At 40.0% G+C, this 16,872-nt stretch overlaps 1 protein-coding gene across 3 annotated transcripts in view; it reads left to right on the top strand.

The window, feature by feature from the left end:
- Window positions 1-16,872, top strand: part of nsmfb (NMDA receptor synaptonuclear signaling and neuronal migration factor b) — a 165,500-nt gene that overhangs the window by 17,472 nt on the left and 131,156 nt on the right. The gene's annotated exons all lie outside the window — the stretch shown is intronic.

The raw sequence follows: 16,872 nt of genomic DNA, 5'->3' as shown, positions 1-16,872 counted from the left end.
AATTGTTCATGATTATCAATCAATCAATCAATCAATTTTTTTATATAGCGCCAAATCACAACAAACAGTTGCCCCAAGGCGCTTTATATTGTAAGGCAAGGCCATACAATAATTATGTAAAACCCCAACGGTCAAAACGACCCCCTGTGAGCAAGCACTTGGCTACAGTGGGAAGGAAAAACTCTCTTTTAACAGGAAGAAACCTCCAGCAGAACCAGGCTCAGGGAGGGGTAGTCTTCTGCTGGGACTGGTTGGGGCTGAGGGAGAGAACCAGGAAAAAGACATGCTGTGGAGGGGAGCAGAGATCGATCACTAATGATTAAATGCAGAGTGGTGCATACAGAGCAAAAAGAGAAAGAAACAATGCATCATGGGAACCCCCCAGCAGTCTACGTCTATAGCAGCATAACTAAGGGATGGTTCAGGGTCACCTGATCCAGCCCTAACTATAAGCTTTAGCAAAAAGGAAAGTTTTAAACCTAATCTTAAAAGTAGAGAGGGTGTCTGTCTCCCTGATCTGAATTGGGAGCTGGTTCCACAGGAGAGGAGCCTGTAAGCTGAAGGCTCTGCCTCCCATTCTACTCTTACAAACCCTAAGAACTACAAGTAAGCCTGCAGTCTGAGAGCGAAGCGCTCTATTGGGGTGATATGATACTACGAGGTCCCTAAGATAAGATGGGACCTGATTATTCAAAACCTTATAAGTAAGAAGAAGAATTTTAAATTCTATTCTAGAATGAACAGGAAGCCAATGAAGAGAGGCCAATATGGGTGAGATATGCTCTCTCCTTCTAGTCCCTGTCAGTACTCTAGCTGCAGCAATTTGAATTAACTGAAGGCTTTTTAGGGAACTTTTAGGACAACCTGATAATAATGAATTACAATAGCCCAGCCTAGAGGAAATAAATGCATGAATTAGTTTTTCAGCATCACTCTGAGACAAGACCTTTCTGATTTTAGAGATATTGCGTAAATGCAAAAAAGCAGTCCTACATATTTGTTTAATATGCGCTTTGAATGACATATCCTGATCAAAAATGACTCCAAGATTTCTCACAGTATTACTAGAGGTCAGGGTAATGCCATCCAGAGTAAGGATCTGGTTAGACACCATGTTTCTAAGATTTGTGGGGCCAAGTACAATAACTTCAGTTTTATCTGAGTTTAAAAGCAGGAAATTAGAGGTCATCCATGTCTTTATGTCTGTAAGACAATCCTGCAGTTTAGCTAATTGGTGTGTGTCCTCTGGCTTCATGGATAGATAAAGCTGGGTATCATCTGCGTAACAATGAAAATTTAAGCAATACCGTCTAATAATACTGCCTAAGGGAAGCATGTATAAAGTGAATAAAATTGGTCCTAGCACAGAACCTTGTGGAACTCCATAATTAACTTTAGTCTGTGAAGAAGATTCCCCATTTACATGAACAAATTGTAATCTATTAGACAAATATGATTCAAACCACTGCAGCGCAGTGCCTTTAATACCTATGGCATGCTCTAATCTCTGTAATAAAATTTTATGGTCAACAGTATCAAAAGCAGCACTGAGGTCTAACAGAACAAGCACAGAGATGAGTCCACTATCCGAGGCCATAAGAAGATCATTTGTAACCTTCACTAATGCTGTTTCTGTACTATGATGAATTCTAAAACCTGACTGAAACTCTTCAAATAGACCATTCCTCTGCAGATGATCAGTTAGCTGTTTTACAACTACACTTTCAAGAATTTCTGAGAGAAAAGGAAGGTTGGAGATTGGCCTATAATTAGCTAAGATAGCTGAGTCAAGTGATGGCTTTTTAAGTAATGGTTTAATTACTGCCACCTTAAAAGCCTGTGGTACATAGCCAACTAACAATGATAGATTGATCATATTTAAGATCGAAGCATTAAATAATGGTAGGGCTTCCTTGAGCAGCCTGGTAGGAATGGGGTCTAATAAACCTGTTGATGGTTTGGATGAAGTAACTAATGAAAATAACTCAGACAGAACAATCGGAGAGAAAGAGTCTAACCAAATACCGGCATCACTGGAAGCAGCCAAAGATAACGATACGTCTTTGGGATGGTTATGAGTAATTTTTTCTCTAATAGTTAAAATTTTGTTAGCAAAGAAAGTCATGAAGTCCTTACTAGTTAAAGTTAATGGAATACTCAGCTCAATAGAGCTCTGACTCTTTGTCAGCCTGGCTACAGTGCTGAAAAGAAACCTGGGGTTGTTCTTATTTTCTTCAATTAGTGATGAGTAGAAAGATGTCCTAGCTTTACGGAGGGCTTTTTTATAGAGCAACAGACTCTTTTTCCAGGCTAAGTGAAGATCTTCTAAATTAGTGAGACGCGATTTCCTCTCCAACTTACGGGTTATCTGCTTTAAGCTACGAGTTTGTGAGTTATACCACGGAGTCAGGCACTTCTGATTTAAAGCTCTCTTTTTTAGAGCTACAGCATCCAAAGTTGTCTTCAATGAGGATGTAAAACTATTGACGAGATACTCTATCTCACTTACAGAGTTTAGGTAGCTACTCTGCACTGTGTTGGTATATGGCATTAGAGAACATAAAGAAGGAATCATATCCTTAAACCTAGTTACAGCGCTTTCTGAAAGACTTCTAGTGTAATGAAACTTATTCCCCACTGCTGGGTAGTCCATCAGAGTAAATGTAAATGTTATAAGAAATGATCAGACAGAAGGGAGTTTTCAGGGAATACTGTTAAGTCTTCTATTTCCATACCATAAGTCAGAACAAGATCTAAGATATGATTAAAGTGGTGGGTGGACTCATTTACTTTTTGAGCAAAGCCAATAGAGTCTAATAATAGATTAAATGCAGTGTTGAGGCTGTCATTCTCAGCATCTGTGTGGATGTTAAAATCGCCCACTATAATTATCTTATCTGAGCTAAGCACTAAGTCAGACAAAAGGTCTGAAAATTCACAGAGAAACTCACAGTAACGACCAGGTGGATGATAGATAATAACAAATAAAACTGGTTTTTGGGACTTCCAATTTGGATGGACAAGACTAAGAGTCAAGCTTTCAAATGAATTAAAGCTCTGTCTGGGTTTTTGATTAATTAATAAGCTGGAATGGAAGATTGCTGCTAATCCTCCGCCCCGGAGGATTAGCAGCAATACTACTAAAATCTTCACAGATATAGCTTAGGTTGGCTTCATGAGAATCGCCCACCCATAGGGAACCTGCATGAACACAGGGGGAGGACATGCACACCCCACACAGAAAGGACCAGGTCAGAAGAGAAACTGGGACATTCTCACTGTGAGACAACAATGCCAACTACTATTAAGTTAAATTTTGTGCAAGTCTTTTTTTTTTTTTCACTCTCACTCTACCTGCATGAGGAACCCTGATGGGACTGTACTTGAGGTGAACTGTACCGTGACCTTGAAACCATGAGAGAGGTGTATCTTTGCACCCCAAATAATAATTATTCCTCTTTTCATTGTGGTGGGCAGTCTTTGGTGAAACTTGATCATGCTCACATCTCTCTGAGATATACTCATTTAGGATGTCTGCCTGCAAATTTGGTGGAAATCCAAGTTGTCATGGACACAAGAAAGCGTGACGCCACAGGGACGGATGGAGCATATTTCTGTGGTATTCGCATTATAAAGGAGACAACAGCCCGTCGCTAATGCCTCCTTATCTTCATGTAATGATCTGGATCAAAGGATTCATGTCGATCTGATGAGCAGAAATCCAAATTTCTATTGCTGTTGTATTAATTGAATTATGTTTCAAAGTGTGGAACTGAGCAGAAACTGTCTTCATTGGGAGCAGAGTTGTCGGGTCATAAATGAAATGAAAAAAGCTTTATGTAAGAATAAGTCTGTATTTGAATTGGACTGTTTAGTGTGCATTTTGGTTTACTGATGTCTCATTTGTTTTGTTTTTTTGTTGTTTTTTTGAAGATGGTGCAGTTAAGGAAAGATGACATTGAAAGGAGTTTAAAGTTTCAGGTTTTAAAATTAGCCTTTAATGCTTACTTGTGGTTTGCTGGGTATGACCCACATTTGTAGAACCACACACCACCAAAACAAATTGTCACATAGGTACAGTGGGCCCAAAAAGTATTTAGTCAGTCCCTGATTGTGCAAATTCTCCTACTTAGAACGATGAGAGAGGTCTGTAATTTTCATCATAGGTACACTTCAACTATGACAGACAAAATGAGAAAAAAAAATCCAGGAAATCACATTGTAGGATTTTTAAAGAATTTATTTGTAAATTGTGGTGGAAAATAAGTATTTGGTCAATAACAAAGGTTGAACTCAGTACTTAACATAACATAATACTTAACATAATCTTTGTTGGCAATGATAGAGGTCAAACATTTCCTGTCAGTCTTCACCAGGTTTGCACACACTGTAGTTGGTATTTTGGTCTATTCCTCCATGCAGCTCTCCTCTAGAGCAGTGATGTTTTGGGGCTGTCGCTGGGCAACATGGACTTTCAACTCCCTCAAAAAATTTTCTATGGTGTTAAGGTCTGGAGACTGGCTTGGCCACTCCAGGACCTTGAAATGCTTTTTATGGAGCCACTCCTTTGTTGCCTAAGCGGTGTGTTTGGGATCATTGTCATGCTGGTAGACCCAGCCATGTTGCATCTTCAATGTTGTCACTGATGGAAGGAGGTTTTGGCTTAAAATCTCATGATACATGGCCCCGTTCATTCTTCCCTTAACACGGCTCAGTCGCCCTGTCCCCTTTGCAGAAAAACAGCCCCAAAGCATGATGTTTCCACCCCCATGCTTCACAGTAGATATGGTGTTCTTGGAATGCAACTCAGCATTCTTCTTCCTCCAAACACGACGAGTTGAGTTTTTACCAAAAAGTTATATTTAGCTTTCATCTGACCACACGATATTCTCCCAATCCTCTTCTGGATCATCCATATGCTCTCTGGCAAACTTCAGACGGGCCTGGACACGTACTGGCTTAAGCAGGGGGACATGCCTGGCACTGCAGTATTTGAGTCCCTCTCAGCGTAGTGTGTAGCCTTTGTTACTTTGGTCCCAGCTCTCTGCAGGTCATTCATTAGGTCCCTCCGTGTAGTTCTTGGATTTTTGTTCACTGTTCTCATGATCGTTTTGACCCCACGGGATGATATCTTGCGTTAAGTCCCAGATCGAGGGAGATTATCAATGGTCTTGTATGTCTTCCATTTTCTTACAATTGCTCCCACAGTTGATTTATTCACACCAAACTGCTTGACTATTGTAGATTCACTCTTCCCAGCCTGGTGCACATCTACAATTTTCTTCCTGGTGTCCTTTGAAAGCTCTTTGGTCATGGCCATGGTTGAGTTTGGAGTCTGACTGTTTGAGGCTGTGGACAGGTGTCTTTTATAGAGATAATGAGTTTAAACTGGTGCCATTAATACAGGTAACAGGTGGAGGACAGAAGAAGTCTTAAAGAAGAAGTTACAGGTCTGTGAGAGCCAGAAATTGTGCTTGTTTGTGGGTGTCCAAATACTTATTTTCCACCATAATTTTCAAATAGATTATTTAAAAATTCTACAATGTGATTTTCTGTTTTTTTTTCTTCTCATTTTGTCTCTCATAACTGAAATATACCTATGATGAAAATTACAGACCTCTCTCATCTTTCTAAGTAGGAGAACTTGCACAATCAGGGGCTGACTAAATACTTTTTGGCCCCACTGTAACCCGGCAGGCACTTTGGCCTGATGCCACCTTTAATATTTCAACAGCATTTGAGGTCTAAGAGAAATTGCAACGCACAGCAGCTTTTAATAGTTTCCACTTTGGTGAAAATGTGATTTCACGGCCTCTTTCCCAGAAGACTATGTGACCAGAATTGACCGGGGCCTCATCACTGCACAGATTAACTCCAGCCACGGTCCACTGTTACCATTAGCCATAAAACATCTGGGGCCCACTGAGTGAAACACAGTCCGCTCACAGTCACTGATCAACTACCCTCTGAGCTCGCAAAGAGACACAAATTAGATGACAGATTGGATTAACATGTGGAGTTGTGTCAGGAAGGGCAGCCGGCATAAAACTTGCAAATCGGATCTGCAGTGGCGACCCCGAGTGGAAAAACAGGGGAGCAGCTGAAGCAACTTACTTACATCTGGACATTTTTTATTCATATCTGAACATCTTTATTATTTTAATAAAAACCTATTACAACCTTAAAAATGGGAGTGAGGTCACAGCAACAAAAATTATTATTTTTTGGTGGGGTGGGGGGGGGGTGGTTACTTCAAAATTCAAAGCTACAGTGTGCAGGATTTAGTGTCATCTAGTGGCAAGATTGCAGATTGTATGACTTGTTTGCCTTTTTCACTTCTTTAGTGATGGTGTTTCATGCTGTCTTGCCTTTTCTTGTGACAAACAATATGTATGATCCTCAAGTTATCAAAAATGAGGGGTCTCAAACTTGTTAGCCTTTACTCAAACCAGTAGACAGTGTACAGAGGAGCAACCACTTCATCTTTTTTTTTCTTCAGTTTTCTGGCTGTGTTGCAAAAATGCAAAAGATGCATCATATTTTCTGGAGTATACGTCACATTATTATTATTATATTACTGTTATTTTTATTTATTTGTTGATTTACTAGTTTGGGAGACCGTGTGACTTATATACTGAAATATCACACATTCATTGTTAATTATTAAAGAATAACTATAATTACAGTTATATAGGATTTTTCCCAGGAATCAAAGCACAAAACAAAATAAACTAATAACAAAAGAATAAATGCCAGTAATAAAAAAGTACACTTCAACAATGCACAAAAAAATCCCAAATTAAAGAGCTGATATTACAGAAACAGGTGCGACTTATACTCCAGTGTGACTCAGATATGTTTTTTTTTTCTGTTCAAGAGGCATTTTTAACAGGTGTGATTTACAGTCTGGCGCGACTTTTACTCCAGAAAATATGGTAGCCCTTTTTGGCTACTGTATCATGATGGCGGTGCAACATGGCAGCCTCCATGACGGCTGTCTCCCATGTAGATATGAAGGGCTGATTCTCGGCTTATAAAAACACAGATGTGTTGACTGGTTGATAAACAGGGTAATAATTTCTCTGCTCAAATCAGTGGCAGGAGCATTGTGTGACTGCTTGTTTTAATTTTACTATCTGCAGCAACTATGGACTGATGGAATTAGCCACAGGAGTTCTCTCACTCATCATTTTGTAATTTCATTCCTGGCAGGTTTGTGTTGGCGGCCCGTCTGGCCTCTATAATGCAAGGGTATGTAGAATAATCACTGAGGTGTTACAGTATTTGCCACGTAAAGAATTATAAGCTTGCGTTACAACATAGTGGTTTTGCTCAAGTAAATGTCCTTTCTTAATTACCTCTGCCGAGGACGTCCTGTTTTCACCAGCGTCTGTCTGTTTCTTTGACTGTTACCAAGATAACTCCAAGAGTAATGAACGGATTTCAGTTAAATCTGGTGTTCAGATGTTCTGGGAATTAGGTGATTCTTTTGTACGTGATCCAGAATGTATTCTGGAAGTGAGATCTGTAAGAATGTTTAGCACATAGCAGCATTTAACTCAAAAGGTTGAGAGGATGTTGATGAAATTTGGTGATCAGATGGATAATGTCTGAGAAAATGAGGGATTGTATTTTGAGTTTGATCCTGAATATATGAGGTCTGTTAGAAAAGTAACGGAACTTTTTATTTTTTTCAAAAACTATATGGATTTGATTAATATGTTTTCATGTCAGACAAGCTTGACCCTTTGTGCGCATGCGTGAGTTTTTCCACACCTGTCGGTTGCGTCATTCGCCTGTGGGCAGGCTTTGAGTGAGCACTGGTCCACCCCTCTCGTCGTTGTTTCATTGCGAGGAAATGGCGGAATGATTTGGGCTTTTTTTCCATCAGAAGTTTTTCAGAAACTGTTAGGCAGCTGGAAACCATTCAAAAAATTTATCTGGCTTTCGGTGAAAATTTTACGGGTTTCACAGAGAATAAGGAGTGCTACTACAGCTTTAAGGACGGCCCACAATGGCGTGCGCCGCGCTCCAAGCCGCCATCGAGAGGCAGAAACCACCACATCATTTCTAAACGGATGGCTGTGTGGAGCTGGGGCCGTCGTGTGCAATTTCTCTGGTTATCACAAGAGCTGGACATCAGCCATTTTCCGGCAGATTTCACTTTTAACAAGAGATTTTGTCATGGAAAGCCGTGCGGAGGCTTCGTGCGTCATGACCGAGTTGCTGATGGAGCGAGACAAAGGAACACCTCCGTTTCGGAGTGCCAGAGGACAAGTCCAGCTTTCCACAATTTCTCTTATACTCACTCAACTGGTAAGCACTGAAAGCCGAGATAGGCATGTCCCAACTTGTCCTCTAACACCAACAGTCTCTAACAGTTTCTGAAAAAATTCTGATGGAAAAAAAGCCCAAATCATTCCGCCATTTCCTCGCAATGAAATGACGAGAGGGGTGGACCAGTGCTTACTCAAAGCCTGCCCACAGGCGAATGACGCAACTGACAGGCGTGGAAAAACTCACGCATGCGCACGAAGGTTCAAGCTTGGCTGACGTAAAAACATATGAATCAAATCCATATAGTTTTTGAAAAAAAAATAAAAAGGTACGATACTTTTCTAATAGACCTCGTATTTTGGGTTCAAGATCCAGAAGTATTTTAAGCATTCAGGAACATGCGGCCTTGGTGGAGGTATGACTTCTCTGAGCCTCTTCTTGTTTGTTCTAGTTTCCATCACCAGTAATTCCAAAATGCTGTGCCGTTGTCTTATTTGAATACTGGGAGCATCTTAAAAAGCTCTTTGGTCGGAGAGAAAGTCACTTTTCAAAGCCATAAAACTCATAACCTTCGCAGTACCATCAACCTCCACAGAACTAACTAATGGCTGTTCTGTGCTAATCGAGCGTCCTTTTAAAGAAATCTAATATCAGCACATCAACATGGCAGTCGCACCCGAGCTGATCTTTAATTAGTTCTGAAAGACAAATAGATCGCCACTTGTTTTTTCAGATATTTCACGTTTTCCCTCTTCTGCTGCTGGCTGATGAATCTGCGTCCGGCCTTGTGGGAGAAACGGGTAGTTAGTGGATTCCTGACCTTTGTTGTCAGTGGAGTGTCGTGGAGTGTTTGTTAATGAAGTTGGCAGCCTTTTACTTGCCAAAGTTCCCAGAGTGGTTTGTGCAGAGGGACAGAAGTAAATGGTTTGTTCTGGACAGCGACACAGAGATAAAGCTGCAGAGATTTTTTTCTGGTGACATTTAAAACAGGGCACAGAATGAGCTCCACCATTTGCCTTTTTTGTCTCTTTGTCTCTTTCTATCCTTCAGTGTGGTTTCCTTTTCTTTATCAGCTAATAAATGAATTGGTCCATTGTTGATACAACCATGAAAAGGAGGTGACATTCACTGTTCTTAGTGGTTTTGTTAACTGGATCAATGAACAGTTTGGTCTGACTTGTTATTGCAACCACTGGATTTTAAGGTGTCTTTGAACAAACACTTTTCATTTTATTTTTCACCTTATGTTAAACTGCAAGGGCTGCAATAACCCATTATTTTCAGAATAGATTAATCAAGAAAATAATTGACCGATTTAATTGACCAAATTAGTCCATAATAAATAATCACTTTGTTGCCAAAGAAACTACAAAAATAATCTAAAAATATATATATATAATTAACAAGCTGAAATCAGAGAATGTTAAAAAAAGCAAAACAAAACAAGAGTGCTCTGAGAGCACAATATCCCCCGATGGAAAATGCTGCTTTGGTACAAGTGCTTACTACATTCTGATGATATTTCAAGGTATGTGATAGTTGATTTCAGATTGCAGACACCAGCTCATGTAACTGGCAGAGTCTAGGTTTGTTAATCAAGGTCCATAACTCTGCCAAAATGTGTCATTGTTGTAAAATAATACAATATGCATATTACCAAACTATAGCAAGCAATTGCACCATGTTTCCCAAAATTCCTCCTAAAAATGTGAGAGGAGTTGATTTCAGAATGCAGGCACCCACTCATGAAACTGGCAGAGTGTAGATTTGTTAATCAAGGGTCATAATGCTAGTAAAATGGACCCAACTCCAATGATGTGATAATGTGTGTATTGCCAACATATTACAAGGACTTGTACCAAGTTTCCTGAACTTACTCCTAGAAATGTGAGAGGGGTTGATTTCAAAACGCTTGTATCTTTTTTGGGACGGGTGGACGGACAGACAGAAATTGAAACAACATAATCCTCCTTCAGGCCTTTGGCCAGCTTGGATAGTTATTGTAGTAGTTGTCAACTAATTTTAGTCCATTAATAATTGATTAATCCATTAATCTTTGCAGCTGTAACCTGCTTATGCCAAATAAACCTGAAAATGCAACTTGAATAAATATGACGCCAGGTTATATGAAAATAATTCTTTAATATTTTGAGAGTGTAGTTTCATTTTCAACTCTTTTAGTGCAGCAGATAACAGAATATTTACAGAGGAATCCTGCAAATGGTAACACAATCACCATATTCAACAAATATTCCTTAGACATTACTCTTTTGAAAAAATGATTAGAAAGTGATACAGATTATGGGTTGAGTGAATAGGGTCTTAAAAAGGAATAGTTTACAACATGCTCAGTTATCACATTACAGGGTAATATATGTCACATGTCATAGAATCCAAGGGATGTTGACCTTGTTTGACCTTTACTTTGGAGACCAAACAATCAGCATGGTCAAAACTGTTCCATTTATTATTCCTATTAGCTCAACCAATAATTTGCCCCACTTTTTTAATTTTTTATTTTAGCAGAATTGGAGCAACTTTAACTTTTGACCCTTGTACAAACTAAAATTGACCTCTGTCACCATTCTTGCTGTTTTTACCCAATAACTCCATAACATTCAGTCATAGATAGTCCAAACTATACCTTTTTGGAATATTTATGATCAGGCAAATAATGGGGTGTAGTTTTCAATATGATGGGAGCATTTTTAAATTTTGACCCCTGTGTAATTCTTCAGTTGACCCCATCTGGTGTCAAATTCAAGTGGCCAGTCTGTCTTTTTTTTTTTTTTCTTTCTTTCAAAAGAGTAATGTCTGAAGAGTTTTTGTGCCATATTTGGGCATAGTTAGGACATTCTGGTGGCTGTGGGCAGGGTTACTCTTATCAGCCAGTTGCTTTAATGGGTGAAAAATAATCATATTTGAGGAGTGTTTGCTTGTTTGCTTGTTCCACTGCTCCTCTGAGGTGTTTCAGGTGTTTATGTTGGCTCAAGGTCATTGGGAGCAAAGATGAAAATTGTGATTCTTTCAGCACATTTCCTAATGTAGCTAGTGATGGTAAATGCATATTCCTCCAGGTTAACCATCCCATCATATGTAGCTGCATCTCAGATCTGCCAGTCAGTGTGCATGTCAGTCATGTTGTTCTGTGTTGGAGGATAAAAATTAAACTGAATTTAATGAATCTGTGGAGGGTGGGGGGCAGCATGGTGGCTTATTAGTTAGCACTGTTGCCTCACAGCCAGAAGGTCACAGGTTTACTTTGGACCTGATCCTTTCTGTGTGGCGTTTGCATATTCTCCCCGTGTTTGTCTGGGTGCCCTCTGGGGGCTATGGCGTCTTCAGAGACACCTCAAAAGACATGCAGGTTAGGTGAATTACTGTCTCTAAATCTCATCAACCACGCTGTCCAAGACGAGTGTGATTGAGTTTGTCTATCGGCCCTGCGATAGGCCGGCGGCCTGTCCAGGGTGTCCTGTGCCTCGTGTCCTCTGTCTGCTGGGTGTCAGTGGCATAAGTGGGTATAGAAAGTGGGTGGATGTTTAAGTAGGTCAGCAGCTGCTCTTGGGATAATTCAGGGGTCTCCAGTGACCTCGCCTCCCCGTCTGTCTTATCCCGCGTGTCTGTTGACTTGAAAGAAGGTTTTCACCAGTTATTTAAATTTAAACAAGATTACTCTGAGGGCTAAACCACCGCTCAGAGATTGATTAAACACAATTTAAATGTCACAGAATTCAAGTTTTACAGAATGAGTGAGATAGATCTGATCATACCCAGACGTTCTGAGGGTCCCAGGAGCTGAGAGCTTCCAACCAGGCCTCTGGTGTTCCAGCATGCTCTCACCAAAAAAGAACCCCGAACAGTGGGCTGGACTCTGTTTTTATACTCCTCTGTCTTCCTATGCTAGTACAATGATTCATGCTAATCTTGGGCGTTGTCCTTCATCTGAGTGGTCTTCATCCCTCTGCTTTGTGGCATTGGTCCTGCCCACGTGCGCCATGGAGTCTTCTTGCTTCCTTTTTCTCCTAAAGTGACACCTGTGCCTAAACTGATAGGAAATTGTTTTGGGCAGAAAACCGCTAACTGAAGGACTGCCACCAAGTCTCATTACCGCGGTTATACCACAAGAATATTAGCACATCTCAAAATTGCGCAACATTCTGACAAACAAGTCTAATCATACCCGCGTATCAAGTTTAGTCTCCTTATCTTGCTGACTGTGGTCAGTACTGGCATCCTGTTCCATATGCTGTTTGCAACATAAGAATGTTTCTCAGTGTATCTTTCTGGGCCTCACTGAAACAGGGACACATCACCTTTACAACACTTTGAAAATGATTATATAAATAAATCAACTTTATAACAGCTGAACTAATACTTAAAGCAAATATAATCATAAAGATAACATACCTTTAATTTGGTACACACAATACACAGTTCAAAAGCATACAAATATATATTTCAAAAGTATTTGAACATATAGATATCATGTAATTAACCTTAGCTATTGATTACATGTTTAATAAGCATTGATAAATATTGATCACTATGAGCATATGAGTAATATATCCTTCAACAGCAACAAGCTCTATTAATATATAAATGATCACTTCCAAACATTAGAACACACTCATAAATGTAACAATATATTCTTGGCGCAATAAAAGATAAAGAATAATACAATGATTCTGAATGGGGGAAAAAAAGCACAAATGGTTAAGGCATATTTAAGCACATTTAGGATGTATTCCTTCAGTGCTCTCTTCAATTTGTAAATTAGCATCGTTGCAGGAGTGACGTTCATTTAATCATCTTAAGATGCTGCACACTGAGCATCAACAGTGTTTGTTGTTTTTTCATGGAGTTTTGGGCAACTTGCCAAATCTAATCCATTTTTCTGTAACGCTTCCTCGCTGAGACCTTGATTAAAAATAAATAAATAAATAAAATTAAGAAATGAATAAATGGAATTTCTAACTAGATGTTTGCTGTGTTAACTGTGGGTCCTGAAAGTCTCTCTCTCTCACACACACACACACACACACACACACACACACACACACACACACACACACACACACACACACACACACACACACACACACACACACACACACACACACACCTTCTGTCTTTTGTACTAGGTAACAGAAATGGCAAAAAACAAAATCAATACTTTGATTGTTCTGTACTAACTGATACTAAAAATTGCTATTGGATACCAACAGTGCTGTTGTCTTCAGTTAACATACAACTTCACACAGACACTCTCCAGCTTAACTGGAGTTAAATTCCAAGAACAAGCAAAAAAAAAAAAAAAAAAAAAACCCAAAAAATAAATGAATAAGGGGTTGACTGACATGGATTTTTAAGGCACGATACTGATTATTGGCAAGGTTTGGAGGGTGATGCCGATATTTCCTTGCAGTAAAAAGTGTCAAAATTTAGTATAACACACTCTTAACACAACATTTCTTTAAATGTTTTGCAGCATATGTTTAATTCACATAACCTTTCAACATGACCTTCACACAAAAAGTGCAAGGAGCTATAAATAACATTATTATGAAATTGAACAATTGAATCCAGCTGACACACTGCGAACTTCTCTAACAAATCAAGTAGTGCTGGGGGATTTCAGTGATTATTTGAATAATGAGCCACGTATATGATTGGAAGGAATTGCAGGAAACAGATGTTAAAAAGGCTACATTGGAACCTGCTCTGTTGCAGGTAGCCTCTCCTCGTAGCCACCAGGTACTCAGATAATGGGTCTCTAACAGCCTCGTACTCACCCCTAACAGCCTCGTAGTACCTCGTACACAAATTGCCCCACACTGTTTTTGCTAAATTTTGAACTTCACAAAATTAGCATCACGCTCAGAGATGAGCCTCATTAGCCGAATGATCTGCCTCTGAGAGCCACTCATACCAAAAAAACATGCTACGTGGCTCATTATTCATTGTTCATTATTCAGTGTGACCAGGGCTTAACTGAGTAAATAGTCGGTTGCACATACGTAATGTATAAGTGAGTCCAGTGAGTTGTGTGCAACACAGCAGCACTTTGTCCTCTGCAAAATGAGCAGTATGTCTCCATGCAACAGGGATTTGTTGTATTTGAAGAAGTGCAGAGAGTCGCGCAGATAGTTGAAGAGATGATTGTACTTTCATCATTGTCCTCGCTGCTCCTCTTCCATCATGCAGGATTGGAGTGTCGTATTCACGGAGAGTGCACCGCCGCACGCGCCGCCTCATACTTAATTACTTAGCAGGACAGCAGAGTCTCAGGAATAACACGACTGTTCCATTTGTCTGCAGCCCCGCGGGGATTCAGCCCTATATCTTTTTGTGTTTATTTTTCTGCACACTGCTCCACATTCACACTGTGAAGATGTGGGAGTGTGTTTGTGTGTCATCTCATGAAAACATCAGGTGAGAGTGAGTAAAAGCAAACTTTGCTCTTTATGGATGTGTGGGTTCATAGCCTATATGTTTTCTATGATGTGTACTTCAGTATGTGGGCGTTTTTTTTTTTTTTTTATCAGAAATGTGTAGCTGACAGCAAACAAAACAGTTTTCTGCAAGAGTGCAGCAGCTCACAGTTCATACGTGACAGCATGGTTTTATTTCCAGTGGCACATTGAGACTCTTACTGACTGCATTTTGTGCTGCTTCATTTTTAGCGAAAGTCCTGTTAAGTAGAATAACTGCACATTTGAAGCTGTGGCCTGCACAAAGCAAAGTGTACAATGTGTTCCAGAAATTATGGAAGATTGTAAAGATAAACCATAATACTGATTAGCATCAGGGCAGTATTGGTGCACATTGTTAGCACTTTTTGCTGAGTTCAGCCTGACAAACACAGCGGTTAACATCTAACACGCCATCTGTGTGGTCGTTTCTGCACCATTTCACATTTTGGCTCGAGCCAGAGATTAACTGCTGTGACCCACAGAGGCTGTAATACGTCCCGAGTAAAACAGCACGAGCACAAACCTCACAAATATCAAAAACATCTACATCAATTCAACAACTGCTAGTTGCATCAAATTCTTGTGGGTTTTTTGTTTAAAGTTTGCAAACACCGAATACAAACAAATATAATCTGCAGCACTCGCAACAATTTAATTTGATAAAACCCCAGACACACTGCAAAGCAAACTATATTTTAACAGTGTTTTATTTGTGGGGCATTGAACAGTAGAAGTCAGTAAAAGTTCTCTGTGCAAAAACATCTGTGTCAATAGATGTGTCAACATCTATTGTGTTGTGGAGCTTTGTGAAGTGTTTGAGTCTGCTGAGTGAATACTTTGCACCAGCTTTGTAGGGGAACATTTGAAATTGTACTTTGCACAGGCTTTGTAAAGGATCATTTGAGGTTATTCTTTGCACAGGCTTTGTAAAGGACCATTTGAGGCTATACTTTGCACAGGCTTTGTAAAGGACCATTTGAGGCTATACTTTGCACAGGCTTTGTAAAGGACCATTTGAGGCTATACTTTGCACAGGCTTTGTAAAGGACCATTTGATGTTATTCTTTGCACAGGCTTTGTAAAGGACCATTTGAGGCTATACTTTTCACAGGGTTTGTAAAAGGCCATTTGAGGCTATACTTTGCATTAATGCTGCAGTTAGTGCATCTTACTTTGAGAGCTGTTGTTAATTTGAAATCGATGTGCCACCAAGAGGGAGAAGAACAGCTGGATTAACAGCCTTCTCTGTATGATTGAATTAAGGCTCTGTTGCTTCATTGGTGTGTGGTTGTCATGCTGTGCAATTGCACATGCTGGAAATGGCACTTTCACACCCGCTGCTTTGTAGAGGTATTTTGAGACCCATTAATGACTGACCAACGGCATGGCGGTGACATGCGCACGGCAGTTGGGAGTTGGTTGTTATACCGTAGAGTGTTATGTTCCAAAGAATTATGTGAAGGAGGACATAATGTTTCTACGGACAGTCGCCCACATGCATCATGTGTGCTGTGCCAAGCCCAAATATTCCTCCCAGAGAGTTTACCTTTAGTGTCGTGTGTGTGTGTGTGTGTGTGTGTGTGTGTGTGTGCACACATGCACATGCATTTGCATTGGCTTTTTCCCTTACACAGCCTGCCAGCTGTGCAGGGACTGAAGCTGAAGCTTCTACTTTATCCCTGTGCATCCCTGTGTATTTTGTTCTTCAGCTCTGAGGAGGTCTACGGTGCCTTTCAGAAGAAGTCTGATTTAGTAAAACATAAACATTCTGGCACAAACCTTTGATTTGTTCATATGACAGTGAAGACTATCTTAGCAGTTTACTGTGATTGTTTGTTGCACTTTGTCCACATTTTACTCAAATATTGCAGAGGCCAGAGGTGTCAAATCCAGCTTCAGAAAGTAAAAGTCCAGCCACATATTTGTTCCATCTTTCCAATAAACCAGCTGATTGTAATTAGTTCAGCTCTTCAGGCAGGTGGATGAGCTAATTATTGAGATCACCTGTTTTAGGTGCACAGGTAGAAGCAACACATGGGAGGGTTTTTACTTTCTGAAGCCGGCTTTGACACCTCTGGCACAGACAGAGCTGCTGGATGGGTTCAGCTTTAAGACTGTT

The sequence above is a fragment of the Thalassophryne amazonica genome, chromosome 5 (genome assembly GCF_902500255.1).
Source record: "Thalassophryne amazonica chromosome 5, fThaAma1.1, whole genome shotgun sequence".
Taxonomy (NCBI): Eukaryota; Metazoa; Chordata; class Actinopteri; order Batrachoidiformes; family Batrachoididae; genus Thalassophryne; species Thalassophryne amazonica.
The sequence above is the reverse complement of the archived record's forward strand: the minus strand, read 5'-3'. Positions and strand labels throughout refer to the sequence as shown.